Below are 6730 nucleotides of genomic sequence, written 5' to 3' on the forward strand. Positions count from 1 at the left end.
TTTTTTTTTTTTCGAGACAGGGTTTTTTTTTTTAAAAAAACTTTTAAAAAAAGATTTATTTACTTATTGTGTATACAGTATTCTCAGTATTCTGTCTGCATGTGTGCCTGCAGACCAGAAGAGGGCACCAGATCTCTTTACAGATGGTTGTGTCCACCATGTGGTTGCAAGGAATTGAACTTAAGACCTTTGGAAGATCAGGCAGTGCTCTTAACCACTGAGCCATCTCTCTAGCCTGAGATAGGGTTTCTCTGTAGTTTTGGAGCCTGTCTTGGAACTAGCTCTTGTAGACCAGGCTAGCCTTGAACTCACAGAGCTCCACCTGCCTCTGCCTCCTGAGTGCTGGGATTAGTGGTGTGAGCCACCACCGCCTGGAAACCTTTCTTTTCTTATTAAACACATTTTAGTTTTTGAGGCAGTGTCTCTCCAGCATGAAGTCTTGGGTGGGTATTCTAAAACTGGCTTGCACAGCAGACAGGCCTTGACCTCAGAGACTTGCATGCTTCTGCCTCTCCTGCTGAGGGCCCAGGTGAAAGGCACCACTTACGCAAAGCCTACACTTCTTTCTTTCCTTTAAGATTTACTTATGTTTTTATGTATAAGTGTTGTCTGCATGTTTACCGGCAGGCTAGAAGAAGACATCAGATGCCATTATAGATGGTTGTGAGCCACCATGTGGTTGCTGGGGATTGAACTCAGGACCTCTGGAAGAACAGCCAGTGCTCTTTAATACTGAGTCATGTCTCCAGCCCCATTTTCCCTTTTTTCATTATCCAGTTTTTTTTTTTTTGTTGGTGTTTTTCCACCTTCCTCATCGTAAGATCAATTACGCACAGATTTATTGGCTATCTCTTTCCTTGGCCTGAATCTCCAGATCTTAGGGCACCCACAGAAATTATGTTATGGACTTGGAGAAATGTTGAGTTTATTTTCATTTGCTGCTTTTCTGGATGACGAAGTCTGACTGCCCCTCAGATCTGCCTGTCTTTGCCCCTTCAGGGCTTTGGTCAAAGGTGTGACTCATCATGCCTGCCTCTGCCAGACTCATGCCATTTTTGTAAAGAAAACACAAGCCTCTTTGAAATTCACCACCGAAGCTGTGGAGTATGGTATAATTTTTTAGCACCTTGCCTTGTACAATGTTATATTTATTGTTTTATTTAAGTGTTTCATAGTCTCCTCAAGTAAGTCTGCCTCAGAAGCCATAGTCCTGGGATCTCAGACATGTGCTAGGCCCGTTTAGATCAACTGGTTTTTGACTTAGCCTGATAATGACCTGAGTTCAATCCCTGGTAGTCACGTGCAGAACCAATTCCATGTTGTCTTCTGACCTCTACACTGCACCCATACACACATAAGTATATGTAACATGTGTTTACATGCTTAGCTGTGCATGGTGCCACATGCATGTAATCACATCACTTGAGATGATAGGGACTGGAAGACCATACAGTATGAGGCCAGCTAAGGTTCCGCACCAAATCTATAAATCTATATATTACCAGGCTCACTGGCACACAGACCTCTCATCCCAGCGCTTGAGAGGTAGGATGTGGTGAAATCAGGTATTCACGAGTAGTTTTGGGCTGAGCGGTGGTGTCCTATGCCTTTAATCCTAACACTTGGGAGGCAGAGGCAGGTGGATCTCAGAGTTCAAGGCCAGCCTGGTCTACAAAAGCTAGTTCCAAGATAGGCACCAAAGCTACACAGAGAAACCCTGTCTCAAAAAACAAAAAAGACAAAAACAAACAAAGAGTAGTCCTGGTTACTGGAGGAGGTGAAGCTGACATGGGATACACAACAGAGAATAAAATGTCACCAATCACATGTAAGGCCGTTGGATCCCTCTCCAGCACTGGGAGAAACAAAGTCAAATACCTGATGGAGAATTGGAGATTTGAGTGAGAAGAGTGCTCAGAACAAGGCTGGAGTCAGAAGAGAGCTTAATGTGGAAGCTATGAATAGGGATGGGGAAATACTCACCCTTGGAGCTCTAAAGAAAGTCACAAGTTCAAAGGCAAACAGGATTTGGCTGTGGGTGCTGTTTCTTTTATATCCTCCAGGCCACTCCCACCTGTGAACTTGACTGGATTATAGACTGGGCACACCCATTCTATGGATTATAGACTGGACACACCCATTCTATGGGTTATAGACTGGACACACCCATTCTATGGATTATAGACTGGACACACCCATTCTATGGGTTATAGACTGGACACACCCATTGTATGGATTATAGACTGGACACACCCATTCTATGGGTTATAGACTGGACACACCCATTCTATGGGTTATAGACTGGACACACCCATTCTATGGGTTATAGACTGGACACACCCATTCTATGGGTTATAGACTGGACACACCCATTCTATGGGTTATAGACTGGACACACCCATTCTATGGGTTATAGACTGGACACACCCATTCTATGGGTTATAGACTGGACACACCCATTCTATGGGTTATAGACTGGACACACCCATTCTATGGGTTATAGACTGGACACACCCATTCTATGGGTTATAGACTGGACACACCCATTCTATGGGTTATAGACTGGACACACCCATTCTATGGGTTATAGACTGGACACACCCATTCTATGGGTTATAGACTGGACACACCCATTCTATGGGTTATAGACTGGACACACCCATTCTGTGGATTATAGACTGGACACACCCATTCTATGGGTTATAGACTGGACACACCCATTCCACTCTCCAACCTTGGAATCAGCCTATTCTCTGGATCTCATTTTCTTGTGATTCTGTGAGTTTACTTAGTCTATGGGCTTAAAAACAATAGTTCATGAAGGCTGATGATGAATTGGAAAGTATAGACAAATACAGGGAATTAAAATGGGCGCCTCAACACTGGGTGGTGATAGCACACGTCTTAATCCCAGCACTAGGGAAGCAGACACAGGTGGAGTTCTGTGACTCTGAGGCCAGCCTGGTCTATACAGTGAGTTCTGGGACAGCCAGAACTGCTATACAGAGAAAGCCTGGGTTAAAAAAAAATCAAAATAATAAAACAAATGTATAAAAAAATAAACAAAATGGTAGCCTCACCTTTCAGAATAATTAGTCTGTTCTCTAATGGAGAATATAAACTTATCAGCACAAAGCCAGGGCATGGTGATGCACGCTTTAATCCTAGCACCTGGGAGACAGGTAGATCTCTGAGTGTAAGACCAACCTGGTCTACTTAACAAGTTCTGGGATAGCCAGGGCTACAGAAAAACCCTGCCTTGAAAAACAACAATAACAAAAAAAAAAAAACAAGATAAAAACAACAACAACAAAAAATATAGTTATCAATCCAGGAGCAGAGAAAAATGTAGAGCTCAATAAATATCAATTAAAAAAATGAAAAAAAAAAGATATCAACCCAGACTTGGGAATGTGGAGTAACAGAGTCATGAAGTCCTAGTCCTGTGACTTCACAGGGCAAAGATGGCTGGGGACAAATAGTATGAACAGTCAAATAATCCAGGGTGGGAAGCAGGTAGGAAACACTATGGCTGTAGTGTTTGCCTAACAAGCAGCCTAACATGCAGGAGGCATTGGATTTAAAATATAACACTTACTAAACCTGGAGTAGTGGCTAAACCAGTAACCCTACCCATCTGGAGATGCACACTGGAGGATCAGACGCTCACGGTCACCCTCACATAGTCAATTAAAGAACAGCACCCCACCCTCCCCAAAGAAAAGGGAAAAAAAGAGAATAAAGAAAGGGGAAAAAAAAAGTTCGGGCAGTGGTGGTGCATGCCTTTAATCTCAGCATTTGGGAGACAGAGGCAGATGGATCTCTGTGACTTCGAGGCCAGCCTGATCTACAAGAGCTAGTTCCAGGACAGGCTCCAAAGCTACAGAGAAATCCTGTCTTGAAAAACAAAAACAAACAAACAAACAACAACAAAAACAGAAAAAGAAAAAGAAAGGACAGCAGTTGGGTTTGAAATAAAATGACCTTGAACTCCTGATCCTTCTCAAACACTAGTTTACAGTGCGGTGCCTTCAGACATTAAGATTATTTCCAGATAGTTCACTATCACTACCTAGTCATGACTCAGCTGGAATTTAGAGATATGAGTGCCTCTGCCTCAGCAGATTAAGGGCTTCTTCCAGAAAGTATGGAGTATGATTCTGTTTCTCTCTCTCTCTCTCTCTCTCTCTCTCTCTCTCTCTCTCTCTCTCTCTCTCTTGCTATAGGGGCTGCTAGGGCTGGAGAGATGACTCAGAGATTAAGAACACTGCTCTTGCAGAGGTCCTGAGTTTAATTCTCAGCAACCGCAGCCATCTATAATGAGATCTGGTGCCCTCTTCTGGGTTGTAGGCATACATGCAGGCAGAACACTGTATACATAATAAATAAATAAATCATAAAAAACAGTAGGGGCTGGTAATGTAACACCTTGTTCATTTTTTTTAATAATTTATTTTTATTTTATGTCCATTGGTGTTTTGCCTACATGCACATCTGTATAAGGGTGCCAGATCCCCTGGAGTTGGAGGTATAGACAGCTGTGGGCTGCCATGTGGGTGCTGGGAATTGAACCCACTTCTAGTGGGTCCACTGGAAGAGCAGCCAGTACTATGAACCTCTCAGCCATCTCTCTAGCCCCTGTTTGGTCAGTTTTGAGAATACAAAGTCAGGATGTAAAATCAAATATCTAACCTTGAGCTGGATGCAGGCATTTGGGGGAAACTGTAACTTAACGATGATCACGTCTACTTTTGGAAGCTATCTTCTATTCCACCCTGCCTCATTCCAAAGTCCTCTACCTGCCCCAAGCCCCCTTCCTCTGTAGACACAGTTTCTCCCAAAAAGCTATATAATGATAAGAATGAAACAAAAGTATTTTCAGCTTCATCATTTCTAGGAAACTGTGATAAGTGCAGAAAATCTGTTTTATCTGTGGAATTGGGTTTGGAACACACCCTTCAGCAGCAGGTCTTTGGTCACAGTCTTCTCTTCAGCATCAGCTTGGTCTTCCTTCATCTCCTCCTGGTCTCTGTAGAAGTAGAGTTCAGTCATAACTTCCTGTGGGTGCTCATGGGAAATGGTGCCAAGAATGCAGAGAATGTCATGGGCCAACATGTAATTTAGATGCATGTTGTTGCACAGGATGGCAATGTCCACATAGCCTGGAGAAGAAGCTGTGTTATACAGAACAATGGTAGGCAGGTTGATATACTATGCCTCTGTGGTCAGCTCTGGGATCAGTCACCACCAGAAGCATGGCCCCTGTAGGCTGTTGGGATCTAGTCAGTAAAGATCCCAGTGTGAAGTAGTCAGCACTTGGGGTGGCTCCAGAGGCAGCAGCAAACTAGCAGATTTTGCTGGTCCAGTGTTCCTGGAGATGCTATCAGTAGCAGGGTTCTCAGTGGAAACCACAGCTTAAGCTGCTAGCAACAGCTTCTCCCACATCCTCTTCAGATTTATCATGTAGATACCAACACGTTTCCATTTGTACTGCTCCATCTGGAAGTCAAGGTTGGTGTTAGCTAAACAGAGCAAAGAATTTGAGGACATCTTTACCCACCTATCTGTAGGACATCAAGGGCTTTGGACATTGTATGAGTTTTCCTTTAAGTACTACAGGAATCAAGAACAATGTCATTGCCCACCACTACATATATATGCATTGTTACTTGAGCAGTGTGTGCCCAGGGGAGGGTTGGGGGGAACCACTGGTATTTTCAAGGGGTCCAAAAAGATGATTCAGTGTTTCAGAACAACGGTTGCTCTTGCAGAGGCCCCTAGTTTTGTTCCCAGCACCAATGTAATGGCTAGCAACCATCTGTAGCTCCACTTCCAGGGAATCTGATGCCTTCTTTTGACTTCTGCAAGCATCAGGCTTGTGCACAAATACATTAAGACAAAACAATCATAAACATAAAATAAAAAATTAAAAATCTAAATAAATTGTTTATAGTTTTTAAAAAATGTTTTGTTTTAAAGAGTCAGGCTCTTGTTGTGTAGTGGTGGCACATGCCTTTAATCCCAGCACTTGGGAGGTAGATGCAGGTGGGTCGGGGCAAAGTGGCACCCAAGTGGGGCTTGAGTATGGGGGATTCAGTGAAAAACGGTATTCAGAAAAGCTGGCAAAGTGAAGTATAGTTAAGAAGGCAAGAAACACAGGAACCTACTGTGTTTTCTGAACCTCAGTAAACAGTGATTATGGGACAAGCAATTATTCAGCACGAAATGTTTATTAGTAGATTGAGACATGCTTTAAAGGCACAAGGGGTAAAGGTTAAAATTAAACAGTATGTGAATTCTTTGACTATATTAAAGATGCTTGTCCCTGGTTTCCAACTGATGGGACTATAGCTGAGAAAAATGGAAGAGAGTTGGAGAGGCTCTCAAAGATTTGATCAAGCATTTGGATCAGAAAAAGTTCCCGTAACTGCCTTTTTCTACTGAAATTTACTTAATGACCTTTTGTCTCAGAGGCATTGGGACCCTGTTAGTTGCCAATGCTAGACAGGAGACAGGAGATGAAATATTATTAAAAGATAAGTTAGAGAAGCCAAGGACAATGGCACGAAGTTTTGATCCTACTTCATGTTCCGGCTTGGTGGGAGCCTAGCCAGTTTGGACGTTCACCTTCCTAGACATGGACGGAGGGGGGAGGACCCTGGACTTTCCACAGGGCAGGGAACGCTGACTGCTCTTTGGACTGGAGAGGGAGGGAAAGAGGAGTGGGGGG

At 43.3% G+C, this 6730-nt stretch overlaps 1 pseudogene; it reads right to left on the bottom strand.

The window, feature by feature from the left end:
* Window positions 1-4926: 4926 nt before the first annotated feature.
* LOC126493090 (40S ribosomal protein SA-like) lies at window positions 4927-5591 on the bottom strand (annotated as a pseudogene).
* Between the last annotated feature and the right edge of the window lie 1139 nt (window positions 5592-6730).

This window comes from Alexandromys fortis, unplaced genomic scaffold (assembly GCF_014885135.2).
Source record: "Alexandromys fortis isolate MF-2015 unplaced genomic scaffold, M_Fortis_MF-2015_v1.1 scaffold_282, whole genome shotgun sequence".
Lineage (NCBI taxonomy): Eukaryota > Metazoa > Chordata > Mammalia > Rodentia > Cricetidae > Alexandromys > Alexandromys fortis.